The 24,528-nt window shown below is 38.2% G+C and overlaps 1 protein-coding gene across 2 annotated transcripts in view; it reads left to right on the forward strand.

Annotated features, from left to right (window-relative positions):
• The window catches only part of SCAF8 (SR-related CTD associated factor 8), a 104,735-nt gene that overhangs the window by 64,550 nt on the left and 15,657 nt on the right, over window positions 1–24,528 (forward strand). Inside the window, exon 21 of one of the 2 annotated variants that reach the window (XR_011048617.1) lies at window positions 11,368–11,554. The exons of the other annotated variant lie outside the window; for it this stretch is intronic. The gene's annotated coding sequence lies outside the window, so the exon portion shown is untranslated. The remainder of the gene's footprint in view (window positions 1–11,367; window positions 11,555–24,528) is intronic. 2 annotated transcript variants of the gene reach the window in all.

The raw sequence follows: 24,528 nt of genomic DNA on the forward strand, positions 1-24,528 counted from the left end.
GCTTCACCTACTTTGCTGCTTGTGTATCCTTTAAATTGGTGGTGAAAGATTTGGCTATAGGTTAATGTCAGATTTTCAGTTTGTTCCACTCAAGTGCATTTCACCAACTTCTTTCAACGTAACTTTTGTTAAAATTCTGTGTCTGAAAGCATCCTTTCACCCAGTTTTGAGAAAGTTGTTTTTCTCTTGTATAATAGGATCCAAGGGTAGATTCTGTTACATGAATGCCCCTTTGGTAGAAGAAACATTTTTAGTTCAGATTCGAATTTTGATCTTTAACATTAAAGTGTTAACACGCAAGTTTTAATTCCCCTTCTGCTTCCCGCAAAGGGATGAAAGTATGAGAATGTCACGTGAGTGTAAAGCATAAGCATGCCTTTGAACGTAGAAGCAAGTTATGCATGTGGGTGTTGCCCTCTTCCTCTGGGAGATGGGGTATTTTTTCATGCTGTGTCATGGTTCAGTTTTTCAATTACAGGGACTTTTATTCTGGATAGTAAACAACTGTCAGCTTAGTGAAGGTAGCCCTTTGAAAGAGTGGACTTGAATGAATGGTTCTTTATCTACTGTGCTAGTAGTAGTCATTAGGATGTAGTGAGGTATGCATTAAATAACTATTGCTTTTGTAATAGACCTTGCTGATGTGTTTATTACCAGAATGTGTCTCGGGAGTTGAGATGAACAATGTTTAAAGTAAAAGTACCTTCATGGGCAGACTCTGGCTCAAAGAACATGACTGATGCTGCTGCACCACCTACTAGTAGTATTCTGGTCAGGCGGATATGGTTGTGTGAAAGTCCAAACGCACAGAGTAGCTATAAGGGTACTTTACGAACTTAAGGGATTTTGTTTATTTCATATTAATATGTGCAGTTTGAAAAACACCACATAAATACTCAGAATCAAACACATATTGGCAGTAGCTTTACTTTTCAAACATTTTGTTAAATGCCTGTTTAAAACTGAAAGTTAATCTGTTTTTCTAAACTGGGACTGGCAGTATGCTAAATTGCTCATACTGTGATGGTTTAGGTAAATTACCAGGTGAGAGATGTTGAACAATTTGGATGGTAGTGGTATAAAACAATGCATTATTTAATGATTTTTCATCTTTGTTAATATCTTTCAAGCATTAATAAATTGGCTACTGTACATATGTGTTATACCATCAATTTCTAACAACTACTTTATTTTTTTGTAGAATAAAAGTTTGTTGTCCTGTCTTCAGTTGTATCATGTTTACAGCTAGAACTGTTCCATTTCTTATTTTATTAATACAGCATGCAGACAAATATTACCAGAACAGCCGTATTCAGAAACTCATAAGGGACTTAATATTACCAAAACAGTGTGGTTTCTTTATCTTGCCAGTAGGAATTTTTAAATCTTTCAGAGTTTGAGTGAAGACTTTCCTTTCTCGCTGCAGATTAAGCCATCGTAAGCCAACAGGTGCACTGAAAGGAGCTGTCCTGAGGTCCAGACCAGTTCTTTCATGTGGTTCAGGGCAGTGACATGTGATTTTTGCTGATGCAAGGGAAAGTGAGAATGGGACAGAAAGGAGATGGGGGGCCAGGTATTTGGGCAGCAGTTGTGTCTTATGCCTGTTTGAAGTTTGTTCTAGTGATGAAAGGTGTCAATCCTAGCAACTGAAGAAGCTGATCTACTATATACATAAGTAACGTACATACTGAAAAATATTTCAGGTAACTTTGCAGGCAACACAATATATTTAGGCATGCCCATTTGCTTGAAAACCTTATGCATTAGTAAGTAGTTTGATGTACTTACTACCTTTTTAAACAGCGTGTGATTCTGATCTTTCACTGTACTGTATTTGAGCAGGATGCTACGCCCATAAAGATTACAAAGATGAAACATAGCCTTCATTTGCTGTAAGGACATGATTTCTTTGCTGAAGCCTTTTTCTGTGAAATACTGATAAACTTTAATTTTTATATGTAGTGCTTCACGTTGTTATTACAAACTCAAGAGAAATAGATTCTGTTAGATTCCTTTGCTTCAGTGGAATACTGTACCGTTTTCCAAGCCATTTCAGTGATTTAAATGGCTTTATTTAGGAAGTTAAGGTACTCTTAGCCTGAATAAAGCAAGATGGGAATACTGTAATCAAGCCTGTACTGTGGCATGCACAGGCATTACTTAAGCACAGTTGGAAAATTATCAAATAAACTGTCTATAGAAGGTATTTATAAAATAAGCAAATTATTGCAGAATTCTTTCAAAATCCAGGATCAGCAGTTTTGAACACATGCAAGGATATGTTGTGCCAGTCAACACTTAAAAGTACTCATTTTCCTTTTTCATGTTTCCCTAACTCAAATCTTTGGGTCATTTGATTTGAAACTAGTAAAAATGGATCCCAGATTTCATTCTTTGTATTTTCAGTAATGTGTTTAAAAATAACAGAATAATAAGGGTGACTTTTTTGTCTCTTGATAATGGGAGCTGAACAGATACATTTTTAAAACTTATTCAGAGTATCAGGACTCATCAAGAGTAACTAGGACAATTTTTTGTTACTGTTAATTCAGGTAATGAAAGGATCTTTCTTTCCCTGTTCACAGCTGTTGCTGATTCTTTGAATTTTACGTTAGTCACATTTTCCTTTCAAGTACTGAGCTTTCACAAGTAAGCATGTACTGTGAAGCCATCTACTTGTGTAGATGAGAGATTGATTTAAAAGTCATAAAGGCAGGATATTCTTTTTTAATTTGAAGCTGTTTATTTGAACAAGAATGGCAAAAGCATCTTTCCGCCATGTTGCTCTAATATATTTGTCAGAATATCAGCAGAAACTTCGCAGTGGCAAAGAGAATTATCATATTGCAAGACTCTCTTAATTGTAACTAGTCTTATGTTTCTCGTTGAAGGGTCATCTTAGTGATGTTATTCACTCCCTGTAGTCTGTACAAGTTCTTTGGGTACTCAGTAAGCATTTTGAATTTTATTAATGTATGTACATGATATTTCATAGTCAAGAAAAGTCAAGTAGAGGTACTAAAAAGAAAATTCACAACATCTCTTTAAGAGTAATAACTTCCAGCAAAGGTGTATAGGATCTGAAAAGTGATTCTTGTCAGTGTTGGGATGGTATGAAAGTGTGTTAATAGGGTTTTTGTTGACATTGGTAAGCTGTAAAATTGTATTTGCCATAATTCTTGTATTCCTTTCTCTACTGCACAAACTTGATGAAAAAGGGTAGTCTCATTGAGTATCCTACTCTTAGTATCTGTTAGATGCTCCACTACCAAAGATTAGAGGGGAAGGACTAGTGATCTGTGCACTCTTAAAAATCAAGAGGTTGTTAAGATACGTTGTGCAGTTGAAGATGAATATGTTTTCTCTTTTCAAGAAGTATAAAACGCACATTTCAGCACTTGTGTAGTAACAGTGATATTACTGGTGTCACTAGTTTACCAATCTTACTCTGTACTCACTGAGGCTGATTTTAAATTTTCTCTTCCTATCAGATGAAATCATACTAATGCCCTCAGACAAGGGACTGTTTTGTACTTTACAAAAAAAAAATCTGGTCAGAGAGTATTTTAACCTGTAGATAGGTTAGTTGAACATTTTTTCCTTCCTCATTTCATGCTTTAATGCTGCAATTTTCCTCTTGAATGATTTTCTGTATGCATATCTGTTATAACAGATATGTGTTCACATTAGCATGTATCAAGCTTTCTGTTGAAATGCAGAAAAATGGTGAGATTCTTTAAGGTAGATGACTTGATGTGTTTCTAAAACTAGGGTAAACTTTGTCAGCCATATTGATTTGTATACTGGAGCATTATAATTGTGTTGGAGTGTTATAATTGTGTGCAAGCCAGTGCAAAAAAAACCTTAGTAGGTGAAGAGTGTTAGGTGGATATACAATTGTTAACTTAGATGTAGATTGGTAGGATTCACATAGGCCATAGATGGAGGGACTTTGGGTCTGAATGTCAGCTCTGCACTAAAGGAGAGATCATATTATAATTACTTCTGGGAAAATAAGGAATGTAACTTTTTCTTGGTAACAGCAGGAGTAAAGTAGAAATAATCTTAGTGTTTAAAGTTCTTTCTAGAAATTCATCTGCCTTCATCTAGTCAAGGGAAGCTCTATCATTGTCACTTTAGTTGATTGAAGGAAAAAATTACTTTATGCTGTTTCTGAGGTGATCAGATCTCATTCAGCAATGCAGCGAAATGCAGTTTTAAGTATGCCTTAAGTTTTTCCCTCTGAAAGGGAGCATATATTTCAAACTTTAGACAAAAGTGTGGACAAAATCAATACATTTTTATCTGTAGAATTTGAAATGTAGTTTTCGGTTCAGTGATTTTCTTCAAGAAAATCTTTGTCATTTCAGTAGTGTAAATACATAAATATTAAATGGACACTCAGCTTTAAAAGTGTTTACTGAAAGTGATACTAGTCTGTCCAGTTTATTTTTCATTTATTGTCACATGCTTGCAATGCATTATTTTGTCAAGTGGTGCCATCACAGAATTTCTCTTACCACAAATTAGAAATACCTTTGAATCACGTAATTCAGATGCATAATTCAGTTATTTAAATCTAGGACAATCATAAGTCTTTCTCTTGAAACTCATGGATTTCTTGTACAGTATGACTACCAATATAGGTAATTCACTATTGAGAACCTTATTGTTCAAGCTATCTGTGATTAAAAGTAAAATACCGAAAACAAATTGAAATGCTTACTGATTAATTTGGGATTGTGTTATTTATTAAAAGCAAAATAATGACATCTTCTAAAATTTCATATTGATTAAAAAATTTACCATATTAAAAATATGAACTTGATGGGCTGTAGTTCTACGAATTGATAAAATGACTGAGGCACCCATTCAAAACCTTTAAGTGATTAGGATAAATGTTAGTTATATGAAAGATTGACATGAAGTCTTTAAGTTTTGTGTGCATACTGTCTGCAGTTTCTGTGTGTACACTTTATCCATGCTTTACACCTGCAATCCTCATTGCCTGATCAGAACCACTATGGAAAACAGGAAGGTGGCATGAAATGACAAATTCTAGCAGACACCAAAAATGCTGTACAGATTGGATCTGTGTGTAAACCAGTGGATAGCTAATGTTGTTTCAAAGGCAATAGCTTGTTATCCTAATTTGAAATCAGGCAAAACCTCAGTTATAAAGCATGAATAAATCTTTATTTTTTTAGATTTAATAAATCTGGTTAAATATTCACTAACTAACGAGCAAGCATCCAAAGATTTTAAGTAGGTCTGAGCATTTTGCTCGTACCTTAATGAAAAACAAACATAACAACCCCAACAAAACTAAAAAAAACCCCACAAAACCCAGCAAGGTGTAAATATTTGTAAGATTACAAAGTTCTTGGAGAAATAACTTGATACAAATGTTAATATACCTATTTGGCTAGATACTGCAGAACCCAGGTAAAAGCATGATAAAGAACTATCTCACTTGCAAGGAATATGCTGAACTGAGGTGGCGATGTAAAATCCAAGATTTTTTTGTTTGTGTTATCTCCCAGTCCAAGTACAGACCTTGTTCGGTGTTCCACCTTGAATGCTGATGAGAGGATATTCTGATTAATGCATAGGTATTTTTTCTAATATGTAATACATCATATGTATTACATCACTGTAATACAGACACAGGTAGCTAGTGAGAAGTTGGGAGTGATGTTGTTTGGGGCAAAACGGTCAGAGAAATCAAAAAAGGAGATTACTGAATTGTGTAAACCACCAATCTGAAACATCGCTGTTGAGGAATGTCTACTTAGTACAGAGAAAATTACTGATTACTTTGAAGTATCTCAGTAGTTAAAAGGGTGCATTTCACAATGGTATCCTGGCTTGCAAAGTCCTGGCGACAGTATTGTTTGCTTTCTCCGATCTGTAGAAAATACAGTTTTCTCGATGAGAATTATTGCTTTACCTTTCATGTTATTTCTAGAGACTTTAAAATAATGCTGCTTCAGTCTTAGTGCTAAACCATTATGTGATATACAGCCTCATTTATTTACCAGTGGGACATTGCTGCTGGCTTTATTTGATCCAGAATTTCAAATGCTTTGTCTTGTGTGTGTCTTAGTTTCTTCTTCAGTGGCCTTTAGAAAAACAGGTGGTAGAAGATTATCTGGTTCTAGTTTCATTGATTTTTCTACTGCTTTTAAGCCCAAAGCCTTCTAGGGGATAATCTTTTTCTTTCAAATCCAGTTCCCCCATGTAAGTATTTATCAGCAGGCAACCCTAATAAAGATTGTTTTGAGATTCTGAGAGTATGGTGGAATAGATTGTACAAAATGTCTGAAAAAAACTGCAAGAGCTATACTTGACTAGTCCTGTGCTAGGAAATTCATGGAGTGAAAGAAAGCAAACAATTTAAAGCTAGTTAAACTCATTGGTCTTCTGGCTTTCCCAAAGTGATTGTACTTTCTAAATAGATCTTTTCACTGCAGCACATATAGCAGCACTGTAATACATGGTCACTGTTCTTTGTTTGGAATCCATTATGTCCTCTACCTTTCTTTTCTCTATCTGCTTACTGCTTTTTGAAAGGTTGTGTTTTATTTAAATAGCATTTTTTTCCTTCAAATGATTTAGAGAAAAATAAATGCACAAGGTTGATGAAGTTTTCTTATTTCAATTCAGAATGCACTGCCTAACTCTTCTCAATAAATTTCCTTTTCCAACAAAAAGTTCTTACATTTCTGTATTACCTAGAATAGAAATAAGAATGGATGACATGTAAAAAAAGAAATAAAACTTTTATCCAAAATTCCATATTTTTGTCATGATAGTCTGGTTCCAGCACGTTCAAGAACATAACTGAAATGGCATTTTTCACACCACCTAGCAGTTTGTGCTGCCTGTGATACGCAACTTGAAAAGTCACGCGCAAGTTAGGGTGACCTCAGGAGCTGTTCCATACAACACTTGCCCACTGTAGTGAATGCCAAGGTCTTGCATTTCCCTTCTCCATTCCTTACCTTGTCACCAGATATTTTAGTCTTCCTTATTCACAGTGAAGAAATCTAACCAACAAATGGTCTGAAAATGATGAAGAATTTCACTTTTTCCAACTTTGAGAATTAATTTGTTCTAAGTGTCTCTCATCTTGATGCAGAAAAGCAAGCAAACATAAATCCAAAAGGAACAGATATGTGAAAGCAATTTTCTGAACATTTCTAGCATTTTATGGGTAAAAAAATAAGACCCAAAGAAAGTCTGCTAGAGAACTAGAAAGGTTTTAATTTGTGGTTTGTTTTACCATCTGATTGGCTTTTTTTTTGAAAGCCATCTGTTTGAAAATTACATTTTCTTAGAGGGTCCTTCCCAAGAAATTTCACTGTTGTTCTTTTGTCTCATTAAATTTTTTCAAAGCTGGGACCTGTTAAGCATCTTACAATACAGCTTTGAAATTATACATCTTGTCTTACAGTAATTGTCTAGCATTAACTTGAGCTACATACTGCAAAATACACAATACATTAAAATTTATTGTTGAACTGTTGATGTATGTGTATATATCCATTTTATAGAAGCTTCTGGAAAGCTTAGCCACAGTATTTACAGTCTACACCATATGAAAGGAAACACAAAGTACAGTAGAAACTCTTCCTCTTGCTGTGCATGTTACACTGATGGCATTCCTGCAGCTGACACATCTTTGTTTTGTCTTCCCTCTTGCTGTGTCAGAGGAGTCAGAGTTAGACATGGGTGTGTTCATGTATAGATTTAAGTGCAAATCATCTCCAAAAATCAGGTGAATATTTAAAAAATATAAATATTAAGTTAGGGTTCTAAATTTAGCCTGCTATGAAACATCAGGTTGGTTACACCAGATTTTTACACCATTTGGTGGTTAGGATCTTATTTTTTTAAGTAAAATGAAACAAAATATTGCAGCACACATAGAAAAGGTTCAGTGTTATAGAATCATAGAATGGTTTGGGTTGGAAGGGACCTTAAAGATCATCTAGTTCCAACCCCACTGCTACAGGCAGGGACACCTTTCCTCTAGATCCGGTTGCTCAAAGCCTCATCCAGCCTGGCCTTGAACACTGCCAGGGAGGGGTCTTGTTGGTGATCAATTTTGTTATGTGAGAGTATAAAGTTCCCAGCCTTATACTATAGAAAATGGTGCTCTGGTGGACCCTGACAGGCAATGCCTTAATTACTCTGGCATATGGCTGGAAAAACCACCTGCCGCAACTTTTGACCTCAGGCAATGAGGTAACGCAGGGAGTGCAGACAGGTCCAGGCGAGCTGCTGTGCCTTACAGGTGCACAGGTGGACACCTTGAGGGTGGGCTAGTCTAGAGCCATACAAACAGAAGGTTCCCACTCAGCTGGAGACAAGGTTTTCGTTTCTGCCTGAGCCACAATAACAGTAGTACTACAGCAGGGAGCAGAATAGTCTTTTTACACTGAACTTTGTCACATAGTTAATATTTATAAATAGGAGAAGTATTTAAAGTTAACTAGTATGTTCTCTGAGTTAATCATTGCTGGCAAGTCAGATTTGTGAACCAGGTGCTCTACTTGAAAGGAACCCTGCTACAAGCAAGAAAGATGAGAGATGATTAAAGCACTGTAGGTGCTTGTATGGATTGTTCTGAAACGGAATTGTATTTGAAGATACTACAGATGTGTGATTCCTACTTCTAGGTCTCACTTTCTAGGACAAGGCCAGCAGTTAAATTCTGAAACTTTTCAGGGTTCTGACCTTCTGAAATACTAGCAGTAGGTGGGTACCTCAAATATACCATTCACTCGCATTTGCTTTCCCATTCCTCGCGTGGTCTTGACCATGCTTGGTAACAGCTGGCACAAAAGTGCTACATCCCATCATCATCACTGTTCCTAACCAAGATGTTATTACGTCTCCTTCGGTGGCATTTTGAATATTGCTGACACCCATGTTCTCCATTTCTAAAGACTCTGAAATAGGAAATTAGGTGTGTGTTCTTTTGGCACAAAATCTCTACTGGAGTGACAAAATACTTCCCCAGTTTGTATTTTCACTCTCATTTATTTTCTTCGGCAAAAGCTCTTTGCAGTGAGCATTTCAAAGCTGATTATTACTGCATGGTTTCCACTGTCTTCAGGCTGATAGTGAAGTTTTGATGGGTTTTGAAGGAATAGTTTGCATATACTGTTGCTATTCCTTTATATTTTCCCCACCTGCATAAAGCAATGGTGTTCAACCAGCCACTGCAGCCAATTTATGACCTTCTTAAGAGGGAAGGTCCAATGTATCCCCAGAAGATATTTGCAACTTCTGTGAAGAGAAGCTCCTCAGGGTATGTGCCGTGAGAAGAGCACGTGAAAAGAGTGAGCCTGCCTTGCCAGGACACCTTATCCAGTTTTTGAACCCCCTCTTTGCAGAAAGCCCCTGCATATAGGAAGATGAGAGAGCAACTCATCCAGCTGCCACCTGTAGTTAACTATGGTCTGTACTGGGGCTCAGGGACCTTCTATGAATTACAAGGCCAGCAGCTGGCTATCCCTTTCATGAAATGTAGCCAGTTCTGACATATTTGTTCCAAACACTTGAAATACCAAGCAAAGCTCTAAACCCTACTATTACTCATGAAGTAGACAGATAGTGGGTATTGCTAGGTCTTGGCTTTGGCCTGAGGCAAACACTCCCTTCCACATGCACCTTTTTCTATCTCTTCTTTAAAAACAAAACACTAGTGCTCTTTCACTATTTAATTCTCTCCTGCGTAAAATAGAGCTAGTTGAATACAATAGTGGTGAGAGGAGTTGCATGTCCCGTGCTCACAGAAGTAATTGCTGTGGTGAAGGTCTTATACTCTACGCAAGTGCCATTAAATTTGTTGTTTTCAAGTGGTGATTAAATCTTTCTTGGATCACAGTATTTCTATAAACAAACTGGTATGTTCTGGCTGTACAGACTACAGTATAAGAAATTTGAATGTTTCTTTTTATTCTTTTACATTTTATCCTTTATTCTTTGTATCCTGTATCCCTGTACATTGGTTCTATGTGCAGTGTGCTCCTTGAAAAAATTTATTAGTAGTTTATTAACTTTTTTCTCTCAAAAATGATGTTTTCTGCATATATTTCCATCTGAGTGTATAACAACATAATGGAGTGAGAGGAAGATGCAAAAATGAGCAGCCAAGCAACAGCAGAATAGTACAGAAACTGGGAAGTCTGTTCTAGCAGGACTGAGGAGTGAGTTGTGTGCAGGAACAGGAGAGCTCTTTGAAGCTCAATCACCTTACCCATGCTTAACGATGTAATATTTTATTCTGCACTCTAAAATTATGAATACTTCATAATCGAATCCATAGGCAGTAGCAAGCTGTCACGTGACAGAGTGTCGTGGGGTTTTTCTTTGAATAGATCCTGATCTTGTGACAATTAAACGGTATAGAAGCTTCTCTCACAAAGATGCAGAATGTTGCGTATTCTAAACATTTTCTAAGCACTTGCTGATTTTGTTAGTGATGCAACAAACTTGGATTTGATATTCTTTCTGTAGTGTTTTAGTACTGATTAAATACGGTTTTAGAAGTGTGAGCAGTGACCAAAGGGAGATTACTGTGGTTTTGAAGAATTGTGAAATTGAAGGATTTGTGAGGGATATTAAGTGATGTTACTGGGGTTTGTGTGTGTTTTCACTCAGTTAGAAAGTAGAATTGGTCCCTAATTAGCTGGCTGCTGTTGAGGGTTAACACTGTTGTACTTTGGCGTTTTGTTTTCCTTCAGGTTTTGGTAGTTTCAAATGTGCAAGAGTTTGGGTTACAGACCATGGAGGTTCATGTGTAACCTGTGAACAGTCAAGAGGTATCTTGTACACTAAGGAGAAATGATCATTGCAAGCCGTCATGTTTGTAAAAGCTATGTTAAAGGGAAAAAACAAGAAAACAAGAACTGCTGAGTCCTGTGTTTATGAGAGTAGGGTGTCTTTCTGAGTTTGATAGAAAACCATAATGAAAAACAGCTGAAGTAGCTGGTAGGAAAATATCTGCTTATTTTAAAAAAAAAAAAAAAGAATAATCACTGACTTCAGTTTCTTTGCTAAGATCTTTAAGATTAGTCTATTTGACTTGTTCTCTTGAAAAAGAACAGAATACTGAAATCTAAATTCTTACCTTAAAGTCTGTGCAAAATGCAGGTAGACAAGCAACTATAAAGAAGCTACAGTAGAAACGTAGGGCCAGGAATTTGCAACCTGTAACAAATATCTTTGAGCAAGGGACGCTACCCAATAATTAGTTTTCTTTTTGTAATTTCAACATAAGAAGCTTTTGCAAATATTTATTTCTTTTTAATTTTTGAAAGTAATTTTGGTATCTCTTTTTACTCTTGCTTGCAGCTAAGATGGCTTTTCTGCCCCGGATTTTGCTTCTATTTTATTATATTTCTTTCCCAAGCCGTGGTTGCTTGCTGCTGTGAAACCGGCAGAGGGTGCCCGGAACGTGCTTAGTCATGGCTGTTTCCTGACAGTCCGCTGTGGGGTTGGGTATGGAAACCAGACAGCTGCCCTCATAAGCCCTATTGAGGTGAGGTACCGTGTGACTTCAACATGATTCTCAACATAATTCACTGTTGTGCTTCAGTGCACTGTTTTCCATGCGATTCATGCGTGTACATGCTAACTGGGGGGAATTTTCCCCCTCTATTGTATGCCAGGCTCAGGGTAACGTACAAGTTCCTACATACCTGGCCTTTAAACACCTGCCGTAATTAACAGGGATTACACAGTCATCATTTTCACAGATCAAAGCCTACATTAAAAAATGTTGGTGAATCTTAGTTGTTTATCACCATGATATTTTATGAGAAAGGTCTATGAAAGTAGGTGATTAGATATTTCTCTGCTTTTTTTGACTGACCATAAGAAAAACATGCCCGACACTAACCTGTGTCTGAGGCTCTGCTGATGGCTGCCACCCTCCCTCCTCACTCCCACCAGTTAGCGTTGCCTACTAACTCCCAGTTTCTGTCTTATCTGGCCCATTAAAAAATAGTTCAAGTTTAAAAGGAAACAAACTTTTACAAGTCCTGGCATCCTTTTTGTCAGAGTGCTTCTGCTCTGCTTGATCCTGGAACACTTTTTATTTTATTCATTAGAGCAACATGGTCAGGAGAGCTCAGTTAAGAAATGTAGCTGAGGGAATCTGCTTTTCGTTATCATTAGAATATATTTTTTTCATATGTAAAAATGCTCTATTTAACTACTGTTTAGCAAGTTTTATGATGTTGAGTACTCTATTTTTTTTTTTACCGTGTAATGTATCATGTCTGAAAGGGGACCAGCCAAGTACCCGTCTAGAAAGAACTGGGTAAAGAGCTTTTACCTAAAACCATCTGCTCTAGTGCTGGGGGTGAGGATTTGAGGTGCTTTGTAGATTTGTCACAGCTTTTAGTAGAATGATTTTGATCCTATCATTTTTGTATACTATTCCCCTACATAGACACTCAATGAGAGCAGTTTTCTTTGTAGAGTAATGTTCATGGACATGCATGTATTTAGAATTATATATCTGATCCTTCTCCGGACACTATTATAGGAGTGTTTTAACCCAGTAAAATATTGATAAAACTTGTTTCCAGACTGGGAATCTTGTAAATATGTTCATATGTTTTTGGTATTTCAGGATAATGTGACTCTGGTGAGTGATATGTTTCAGCAGATAGGTACTTCCATCGTTTTTAGACTGCTCGTGTTGTTTTATTATCAGCTGTGTGGGAAGTCGGTGTGCTGACAGGTAGTAAAGTACTACTCCGGAGGAGATCAGCAGCTCTTAGTAACAGCCCCCCTTCAAATCCTGTCCCTCTGACAGGGAGTCTCCTTCCCCTGGCAGCCGTCTCCTGCCTCCTGGCAGGGCTGCGGGTGTCTCAGCATTCCTTGAGAGCTGCTGCAGAGCTTGTCTGTGCAGTCCCATTTATGTCTTGGTGTTGATGGCCATCCGCATATCCTACCAATTGCAGCACTTCAGAAATGGGAAAGTAGCTGTAATCTTCCATTTTCAACTATATACCAGTCTCTTAACATCAGTCCTGGGAGAAATACTATGAATGCTTTAAAATTTTTTTTGCATAGTGTTCAGTCGTTTATATGATAAAGTCTAATGAATAAGACAGTCCTTTGGGTTTAATAACTCAAAAATTTGTTCAAAATGTGTAGTATTTATTTTACTACACTCATCTGAAAGATTTCTTAATGAAATGATTGCCTTTATGTACTCTGTTTTAACAATAAATGTATTGCAACAGTGAATCTATCATACAACATGAAAATTATTTATATCTACATATGTGTTAGTATTTAATAATATCATTCAATATTTTGAGTATATTGAAAACATGAGCACATTTTATATATAGTTTCAGTAGCTTAATGTAAAATACATCACAGGTACTATTTTCTAAGACACAAAAGGAGTCTTTATAAATTTAACGTGTAGGACCGTACAGCTGTGGCACCTAAGCGGCCCTAATTTAAATTCTGAAGGAATTATCTTAAGGAAAGGAGGGAAAAAACAATCTGTAGTTTAGTTTCACAATGGAAACTTTAATATACATTTATCATCAGTATGATACAGTTGCATAATACCCCTTTGAAGGATTTTTTTGTCCCACAGTGAAGCACTTTTATCCTGTGTTTAATTTTACCCTTATGTTTAGCATCTGAGTTTCTAACGCTTGGTTGTTAGACTAAGTGCCTAATTCTGTGAATTAGCCTACTATAAATCACTGAAATAGTCGTTAGCTCAATTCCGTGTTAACATGTTTCTGCTTTGTATTTTCTCCTATTTCTAACTTTTTTCAAGAACATCTTGTTTTTCCAGCATCTTGTTCGAATCAAGATCATTGTATCAAATACAATGTGATTTTTGCTTATTTCTAGCAGGCCAAGCTCATTTCTAGCTGAGTTACACTGTAATTACATGTGTTACTTTGGATCTCAAAGCTTCGAAAAAAAATTCTTTGTCTTACTGCTTGTAAGAAAAATCTTACATCCTTCCAATTGAGTCTTATTTTTGTAGCTCATAGGTGGAAACAGAAACCCAAAACTTCAGTTGCCCTAAAAACCTTTTCCTGTGGATCTACAGACATTGTCCTATGCTCTTCCTCTCAGCCCCCAGCCGATTGTGCTTGTAGAGGTAGGAACATGTCAAACCAGCCCTAGACAACACTGATTTAGATAACTGGTGTAGACTGAAGTTTCTTCAGCCTGCTGAGATCCCTCAAAATGTTTTGAAGTTCATTGGTGACTTTAATGTCAAACAGCATATTTCAGCCTCCTTGTGGTGGGGTTTGCTTTCCTTAGGTGCTTTGTTTCTCGCTCTAAGCCATAGTCCATTGGTGTCTGGGATGCGCAGGCTGGAAACCAATGACTTAGGCAGCTCATTACGTATATGGTGCTGGCAGCTCGTTCTTGTCCAGATAAACACCATTTCTGCCTCAAAGAATGCTCAGGTGCTGTCAAGGTAGCTAAAGCCTGTGACATCTCTGACTCTGGGGGCTGTTCTTAGAGAACAACGTGGGTTCTGCAGGGCAATGCAACATCCAGTTGCTAGTACAATAGGTGTGAAGTGTAACGTTATTTGTACCGACTTATCGTTAGTCTCATTTTTACAGGCACGCAATGGTTGGGAGGAGGGGTGATGAAAGGAGGTTTGCATCTAAAGGAGCAAGTGATTTGAGGTGTGTTTTGCTTTACTAAAATCTTAGTCTCATTCATAATAAAATTAGTTTGAGTACAGTTTGGGTAAGTTGAGATTTGCCTTCATGACAGTGTTGTATCTACACTGGTTTCCTTAGTCCAATGTTACCTTTAATATGTTGGAATGCTTATTGGATTTTATATTCAGTTTTTTCACAGTGCTTTGTACTCAGTACATGAAGAGCAACCAATGGGTTTACTCTTATAACGTAGAAATGTGAAAGGGAATTCCAGAAAACTAGAGATTTTTGTGTGATAACCTTTGATGTGAGTGACTTATTTCTTATTCATCTCTTTTGCAGTTCTTCTCTGAAGTTCTAATTCGTTCTGTTCCCCCCCCCCCCGTACGACAATGAATATCTTCTCACTCTGTTCAAGAACAATGTGATTGTAGTGTTCTCTGCAGCTACAGAGTATGGATTAAATGATGTTCTTTACTGTGAATTAAAGGAAGGAAGTAAAGGAGAATCTGGTTTTACACATCTTTGGGCTTTTAGAGTATAAATACACTTTCAGTTTTTACATAGGCATAGAGTCTTGTCAAATACAGATTCAATAAGGTGTTTTTTAAAACTGCTGCTTAAAAAAAACAAGCTAGTAGATTTTTTTCATTGACTCTATTAACATAAATCCTAATTTGTCCCAAACAGTAGGAAAGAGGCATTTTTTGCTGTTTTATTTATATCAGCAAAGAAAGAAACTTCTGTAAGTCCTTTTCCTCTTGTTAGAATCGGTTATGTGAAGGAGATACAGAGAGTACTTTCCACAGAGCGATACCCAGATTTGATCCGATAGAGGTTATGCTGTGTGGTTGCTGCTTGGATTACCTTTATCAGGGCAGTGCAGGAGCTCCAGCACACACATCCAGGCAGGTCTCCCTGTGTGTGGAGCCAAGGGTAGCAGCTGTGTCATTCATAACCTCATATTGCTGCTTGTCCGTCTTGGATTCTTCTTTACCATCTGGCCACCGTGTTACTGAGGGCATGTCAGTACAGTAAAAATCTCACGTGGTCCCTTATCCGTGTCAAGAGTTCTGCTTCTGCACTCCTCTTGTAGCAGAGAGAAGGAAAAGTTTCCCAACTTCCAGATTTTCTAGATCAGGCTATCCAGCTCCTGTTGAGACAGAAGAGAAGCAGCATTTGAATGTTTAGTGAGTCGTCACTGGAGAGGTGTCAAGTGGGATGGCTTCAAAGACAGCTGGGCTGGAGAAGCACAGCAGCAACATGCATAACAGGAGAGCATAAAGGCCACTCTCCAGCGGAGTCAGGGGAGTAAGGTGATGAATGGCCTTTTGTACAGTCACTTTGTTCACAGATGAAGGAGTACTTACAGTGTACCAAAGAAAACTATGTTGCCTGTGAAAAGCAAAAGATAAACTTCATTGCATAGGTGACTACAAAGCAAATGGAAATTTGATTAGGTCTTCAAATATTGTTTACAAATAATGACTGTATGTAGATTCAAAGGGTGAGAACTGAAGATAACTAAAAGTTATCACCTTGAAAATAAGATACATCATATTTATAATTCTCTTAGATATAAGAAGTGAAGATCTGAATATAGATTAAACTATATCATTGCTGAACAAATTTATGTTGATTTACTGTATCCTCTCAGCAAAAAAGTGTAATGGTTCTATTTAATTCCAAATCAATCTGTTTAGGTGGTTATTTTAGTAAAGAGTAAACCTAGCTACAGGAAAAAAAAAAAAACCACAAAAAATAGAAATGAAAAACAAGATTAAATAAATTATCAAAATACTCTTCTTTTTTTTTCTGATTTAAATAACTTAAAAACTAAAGTAATTTCAACTTAAACAGTCTTTCTAAAGGCAATTACTTTTCCATGTTTTGCACTGCCACTGTAAATGCAACACCTGAGGTTCCCTGGCCCCCATGTCAGGCCACTGTGCCAGGAGGGGAACCTGCAGCCCAGTGGCTACTTTCCTGCTCCATGTGCCCATGCTGTGGATATGGCTGCTCAGCAGCTCTGTCACCTGTGTTTGATATGTGGGCTGTCCTGGGAAAGCACAAGTTGCCGTAGCGGTAGGGTGGGAAGGAACAAGGAAGTCGTCTGTCCACCTCTTTGCTGGCCCAATAAATGCAGGTGCAGGAAGTTCTTGTTCTTGTCAGAGCAAAGTGCAAGCTTTCCCTGGGATTTTCCGGGGGAGGGTGTACTGCTCAGTGAATAGTATCAGTTTCCAAAGGTCAGCTTTCTTAAAGATACTTCAAGTATCAAGAAAATGCTTCTTTTTCACATGCTCATGGCATCAGGTTAGGAGCCACCCACCCCACTGTTGCTCATCCACCAGTGGGCATAGCATGCCTGTAGCAAAGCCCCAGCAAGGTGATGTTTCCCAAAGGAGTTTCTTTGAAACACAAAATCTCAGACGCATCCTGCTGAGAAACAGCTCTCCTGACAACTTGACAAACCTTGAAAAAACTGCTGCTTCTCGTTTTATTTTGCAGCCCTCCTATCTTTCTTTCGAGATGCTTATAAAAATCTGAGAGACCCAGGAGAAATCACAGTATCATTTGGAAGGAGTCAACAAAATTACTTATTGTTATATTCAATTCTCAATCTCCGACATGGCAAACTTTTTAGTGCCTAGAAAAGGGATGAGATTTTTGAGAGCAGGAACTACATACGTCTTCTACAAAACGTTCGTATTTTACACTGTTACTCTGCAAATTTGAGCTTGCGTGTGAAAGTATGAAAGGAACTGACACAGAAAAGGGTCTGCATTACTGGGGGTTTCGTGGTTATCAGGGCATCATGATTCCCCATCGTTGCTCCAGGAACGTTCTATATCCCTAACAAAAATTTGGTATTCTAAAGCATATCTTAACTATTCAACGCTGACACAACTGGAGACGCTAACTGACGTTAACTCGGACAGTTGGAGAGCAAGGCTTTGTTATGATAGAAATTGTTCCTGGGCTGGCGAGATGTCTGCTTCACCTGTTTCCCAAATTCCTGCTTGATCTCAGATGAAGCACTCAGTAATTTCCTGTGACGCACGAGGCTGTCGGCTCTGGTGTCGGGAGCAGACACTCGTCCTGCTCAGCTACCCTCTGAGAGGGTGAAGAAGGCACCCCTCAAACTGGCTGGGGAGCTGAGTTAAGCTGTTGCATCTGCCTCAAGATCAGTACCTGTCCATACTCATTTCAAGAGAGTTTAAAGTTAGGTTTAATAGTAGGAAAAAAATATACTGCCCAAGTACATGAACAGGAAAATAACCTTGGGGTAGAATTTAGTCAAAATGAAGTATTTACGGTTAGATTAGATTCTCTTCTAATAAGGATGGTTTGGAAATTATTAGACCATTCCTTGTCAGGGGGCAGGTCGATAAAGTTAAGAAAACTTATGACCAGTTCCTGCCAGTTCTAATTATAGTACTATTATAGAGCAGGTAGCATGTTTTTTCCTTTTATCTTACGTGTAAGCTGATGGCGGATGGGATGGATGTTGTTTTGGTAGCTATTGATTGCACAGTTGCTTTGTGCATCTAAGGTTTCAATAATGACCATCAGAAAGCAATAATTAAACATTACTTAAATATGGTATGTAATTTGAAGCTCTCCTGCCTTCTTTTGTACACTTCTATTTCATCCTTGACAGTTTTCAGGATCAAACCACATTTGAAGAGGTTGAAGAGCAAAGCTGACAAAAAAAGATAGCATAAAAGTAATCCATTGGAATATGTCCATTGGAGACATGATCAGCTGTGAGAGTGCTCATTTAGACACTCAGCAGTGCTTTGCCTGTTAAAATACAAAATACCTTTGATTTCTCATTAATACTTTGAAAAGTGGATTGAACTGCTTCCCCCATTGATCGTGCTGTTTGTTTTAACTACTCCTTTTTATGATTAATATGAAATTTAAGAATCTAGATACTAATCCAGCAAAGCACATAAAATGTGACTAGTCTGATTAGAATAATTAGGATTTCTTACGTGCTTAAATTTAAGCACATGTGAGGGCATAGTTGCAGTAGTGCCTACATGAAAAGGGATAAATAAGGCAAATATGGAGAAACATAAAATAATGTAAACAGCACTTGTAAAAAATGAAATATGAGTTTAAAAACAAATAGTTATGTAAACTTGATCATTTGCTTACTTGGTGTAAACGTGGTTGATAAAGCAGTGACAAGTTTTGAAGTCTAATATATTAAAACACACCGCTAGTTTGTCCTTTTCTTCAGTTCATGTTTCCGTTTCCCAGGTTTCTGTTTTCCTGACATTGGGGTTCAAGGTAGATGAGCTTGTGAGATACTTGGGTTTTTTGTTTTTCTAATGAAACCATTTTTTATATGCTAGAATGTGCAATGCTATTTAAATTTTTTAAAAACTTGACATTTCATGAAACTGAGTTGTTTTCCGTACGTTTCACATTAAAAGTTAGGAAAATGTTAAACAGAAACTACTCTCCCACCAGCGAGCTCTTACTTGATAGAGTTACCTTTGGCGAATTTCAAAATATTTCACATAAAGGAGTTTAATCCTCTGAAACAATCTGTGCGTTATCTGTCACACGTCATTCCTTGAGACTCTCCTTCCTCCCGTCTGCATTCAGTGGCACTTCACATTTTTGACAGAAGCAAAAGGCAGATTTTTGCATTAGCACTGTGAGATGTGATACCTTCCTTGGCTTTTAATTAGGTTTTCATAAAGCAAGTATATTTTCCAGGCTGCAAGATTTTTAACTGAGACAGATTTTAGTGATGTTTTATTTATGTGTATTAAAGCATATTTTAATACCTACAAATGAGTGTCCATAAGCCTGGGTATTGTCTGAGTAAATATCTTGTTGAAGTTTTAATTGCGGTCTTCCTGGTGTCTGACTACTTTTAGTCCAGTAGGATATTTAGATTGACTCTTTTGAATGGACAAAAATTTACAGCACTTTTAAGTCTCTATTGGACAGTCAGGATATAGATATAAATAGCTACGCATCCTTAATTTGTTTCCTATCTGCTTTGATTTTATATGAACTTTGAAACTGTATTATTGAGTTACTGCACTGTTTAAACAAAAGACGACTCAAAGAAAGACATGATTTATATGCAAGTTTCTATACAAAATAAAGCTGCATTGTAGTTGCCTCCAAAAATCAATGTGTCATCACATTAAAAAAGGATGACTCTGCCATCAGATTATTTTTGCTTTGCAGGATATGAAAATGCCATTTTATTCTTTGCTCTTGAAAAATCTTTTTTTCAGCACAGGAAATGAATGCTTCTACCTTTATCAGATTCTTTAATTAGCTTATAATTGCATAACTATGAAAAGTAATCAATTACAAGACATGGCAATCTGGCCTTCAGTACTAAAGATAAAATACTAATTTCAGTCTTGGAGGTTACATGAGTCCATCGTTCCCTTCCTTTGAGGCATCTTCGCATCCTGAGTGTGATACAGAGCACAGTATAACAGCAGAAGTTGTCAAAGACACAAATTTTGTTCCACAGCAGGTGGGTGTAAATCCTGATGGAATTGCACCTGGGAAGTAAAGCAGATTTTGAATCAAAATGTTTGATAGTTCCCAGTAGTTGTGCTGAAATCAGCCTATCTAGGATTAGATTATCACAGCATAAGCATTCTGTGCGTGCTTATAAATATGCACGTACATAGTCTTTCATGTGGGATTTTACTGTCTCTTCCCACAATGTGATGTCTCTTATGTTCAAGCTTCCCTTTATTCTAGAACCACCCAACTCTTGCACACACTGTCACCTCATTTCTCAAGGCACTTAAGGCAGTACTTAAGTTTGTGTCCAAAGATTTTAACTTGAAATAGTTGAAGTACAATGCTGAAAAAGGCTGTATTCTTTTTGAATCAGGGCCAGTTATACAAATATGCTATTTTACCTTTCAAGCTCTCAGGCTAAGATATTTGTAAAATAAACCAGTAAAGTCACAAAATACAGGTTTTATGGTGATGGCTGGAGTATTGTGCCTGCTGATTTTCTGTAAATTCCTTCTTCCTTCTCCTTGTTTTGCAGAGATCGAAGTACAGTATTAACTTCCATAAACCTTGATCCCTCATTGAATCTTTATTTTTCTCCTTCTTATTGTACCTCATCACCTGAGCATTTTGACTAACATGTTCCTGTTTCCATGCTACGCACTCCCCATTTCAGATGAGAAGCATCCCCACTTTATTTCTTGTTGGAAGTGGTCTGGGGCTCTCATTTAAACACATCAAAAATATGATTTCAGAAAAGTCAGGGGAATCAGGCATTTCTATCTGTGTTGACACCCTGTCTTATATGTATTGCTAATTCATAGGAATATTATCCATTATATGAATTACGATTTAATGGGAGCTGGATTGAGTGCTCTAAAGTTAAGATGTCACATGGCTTACTGTAGACTTTCAGGGTGATACTGAATTAATTGCTTCATGTCTCAGTGTCTTGGTTTTCCATTCATGATAAAAGGATGACAGCAGTATTTCCTTTTTTCATTCATTCTCTTACCTGTTTTGAGTGTGATCTTTTAGCTGAGGATCTCTTTTGCATGGGTTAAGTTTCATAACAGAAGTGCTGGGAACAGATTTGGGCTCTACTGCCGGTACTGGTAATGGGAAGTTAGAATCATAGAATCGTTTTGGTTGGAAAGGACCTTTACTATCATCGAGTCCAACCATTATCCTAACACTACCAAATCCACCACTAAACGATATACCTAAGCACCACATCTACTCGTCTTTTAAATACCTTCAGGGATGGTGACTCCATCGCCACTCCACAACAGATTTTGACTGATCTGTTTAAGAAAGACAAGGATGCTTTCATGTGATTTGGAAAGTTACAGGCAACTTCTGTCCTTGGAAGCTCGTCTTTTCTGTATCCTCAGTCCCTAGTTAGCATAGTTTTTTCAGTGTTTATGCCACCAGAAATATCTGTAATAATTGTTCAACTTGCAGCAATCTAAAGATGACATGATACATAGCAGAAAGAGGAATATTTGTGACATTCGTAGCATTTAGCTGGTGCCAGCATTCAGTGGAGAGACTAAAGTAGACGCCCAGTAGGACAATCTTACAAAATGAAGAAGAGGAGGCATTTTCTGGAAACTGGTTATGTCCCACTTAGCTACATCATTTTGTAGACAACTCACCTGCAGAATTATTCTTCTTCATGAGTCATCATTACCCATGTAAGTGTGGTCTGCAGAGGCTCTAGAGTGACTGAGGAATCAAAGGAGGAAATAATTCTTATGAGTGTTGCTGTGTTGGTAATTTCTAGAATTACAGGTGCACCCCCCAGCAGCGGTTAAGGGTGAAAACAACTGTTAAATTTAAAGGAATTTTAAGGGGCATTAGGCAACCAAATATTAATGTTACCTCAATACGTTTGAAAAGGAATAGAGGGTAATCAGGATGTTGCATTACGAACATTTCTGTATCAGTATTGTACTATTTCTTTTATATTTTTTTGTTCCCTGCAGGGACCATTAAAACATTCAACTCTGAATTTCTGTAAACTGTACAGTCTCCTTAGTTGTCTACATTTGTAAGTAAAAACTAACATAAATACAGTAATTTTGGTATCATACCAGGAAAATCATGTAAATCATCATTAAAAATGGTTGAAGTATGAACTTATTTTTTTATTCTAACCTGAGGAAGTTTTCGGGAAGCTGGTAGGCTTGGCAGGAAAGTAGAAAGAACAACCGAGTAGTTGACAGAATGAGTTCAATCCCATTTAGCCATGAATTGATTTTCCCAGGGCAAGAGCTATAGTCTGTGCTGTCGTGTGAGGCGAAAGTTTCAGTGTACGCAGTATGTTATCCAGGCTTTACAAGTGATCAAGCATAAGGGCGGACATTTGACTGTGTTTGCGTTGCTCTCCGTTTTTGTTTTTTTTTTTTTTAAGGGAGAGTAGTTGGTTTTTATAGCTAATCTTGTTTAAGGCTAAAACACTGACAGGATAGCATGGAAATGTTTCGCTCTGCATTCTGATTGCACACGCTGTAGTCTGGAAAATGGTTTTCCTCTGCTGGGAAAGCTTCAAGTGGAGGCAGGGTGCTTTACACCAGACCCACTGTAGGCAGGCACAGGGTGTGTGACTGTAGTGCAGAGAAAAACCTGTGGAGGGGCCTGGCCGCACCGAGCAATACCGCCGCACACGTACCCCAACAACAGCTTCTGGCCAGGCAGCCTCTTCCTCTCTGAATCGATGAGCCCTGCTCGCCAGCTGACGCATGGATTTGTTTTGGAAAATCCTGGTTAACTTCGGTTGAATTCTACGCTTCTTAACCAAAAAAAAAAATAATATTAGTAGTAAGAGACCTGTTGTTAATCCACCAGTGTACAGGACAAAGCCGCTCCAAGGATTTGCACGCTTGGGCTCGCCCCTCTGTGAGGGGACAGGACCCTTCACGTCCCTTTTCCCTGCTGTTTACTCCTCAGACTCTTTTAAAGGCAGCAAAACTGGAGGGCCTCACCCGCTATGTTCCCCCGATGAAGGCCGTCCTCCCCTCTCCCTGTCATACTGGGCTCTGATCCTGTTTTCCCAGCCAGCCGTGAATAGCAGCCCCACAGGTGGCTGGGGTGGCCGGCCCCTGCAGCGTGCTGGCCTCGCACGGCAGAGCAGCTCGCCTGCCCCGGCAGAGATCCGGCACCGGCAGCCACCGGCTGTGCCCCCATATGGGGAATCTCCACAACGCAGGCTCTTGGCCCATCACCCCTTGTCCTCCGCACGCCATTTGCCTTCTCTCAGCTACCGCCTTCATGACCAGCCTGGTCCCTGCTGGGCATTGCTGCAGCCTCGGACCTGCCCATTACTTTGAAAGCCTGTTCAACTCATTTCTCTAATGGCCGCACAGCGGCGAATACCTAATTACTCTGTATCAGTCCCTATAAACCAGTGAAAAGGGCTGTTCAGCAAAGGCAAAGTAAAGAAAGGTATGACTGGGCATGACCGTGTTAAACAAGTAAAAGAGCACATAGTGGTGACTGAGCGGGTGCTCTGTGCTACTTCCAGCCAATTGAATTAATTAGCTAAATGGATTTGTGAGATCCACCCCTTGTCCTGCAGGCTCTGTCCTTCCTGGCAAGCATCTCGAGACAAATGAGTTGTGAGCATCGTGGTATTTAGTCTCTTTGATGGAAAGCTCTGATCTGCGCTTTGTTTCTGTGGCCGAGCATGAGGCGTAAGACTGGATGGGATCTCCCACGGGATCACCTGGGCTGTTCACCTGCTTTTGGGGAGGATCAGGCATACCTCTCTTAGTCTTGACAGGTGTTCATCTCAACCGCTCCCATCGCTGTGGCAGCATTACATGTAATATCGGTAGATAAACCTGCTGCTGGGCTCATTGTCCTTGCGTTAGAAAGCTTTTATCCGCAGCTGCATAAGTCTTGTCTTATTCATGATGGAAGTGGAGAACAATTAGTCACTGTCCTCTTCTCATAACAAACTTTTACATATTTTAAATATGTTATCATGTCTTCTTTTAGTCTTTGCTTTTTCTAGACTAAACAATCTAATTCTTTCAGCCTTGCCTTGTTCTACATCTGTTATCATTTTTTGTGGCTTTTACCTGGACTCCCTCCAACTGTCTCATTCCTCCGACAGCCTGGTAGGCAGAGCTGGACACAGTAATGCAGTCAGAGCCTGGCCACTGCTGGGAGGGGAAGAATAATTACTTGATTTGTTTACAGTATTGCTATGAATATATATTAGCCTGCCTTTTTCTGCAACTGGATATCATCCTGATTTATGATTTGCTTATAGACCGCTATAACTCCCCTGCAGATCCTTTTTGCAGTACAGTTGCCTAGCAAGTCT

Source organism: Nyctibius grandis, chromosome 1 (genome assembly GCF_013368605.1).
Source record: "Nyctibius grandis isolate bNycGra1 chromosome 1, bNycGra1.pri, whole genome shotgun sequence".
NCBI lineage: Eukaryota > Metazoa > Chordata > Aves > Nyctibiiformes > Nyctibiidae > Nyctibius > Nyctibius grandis.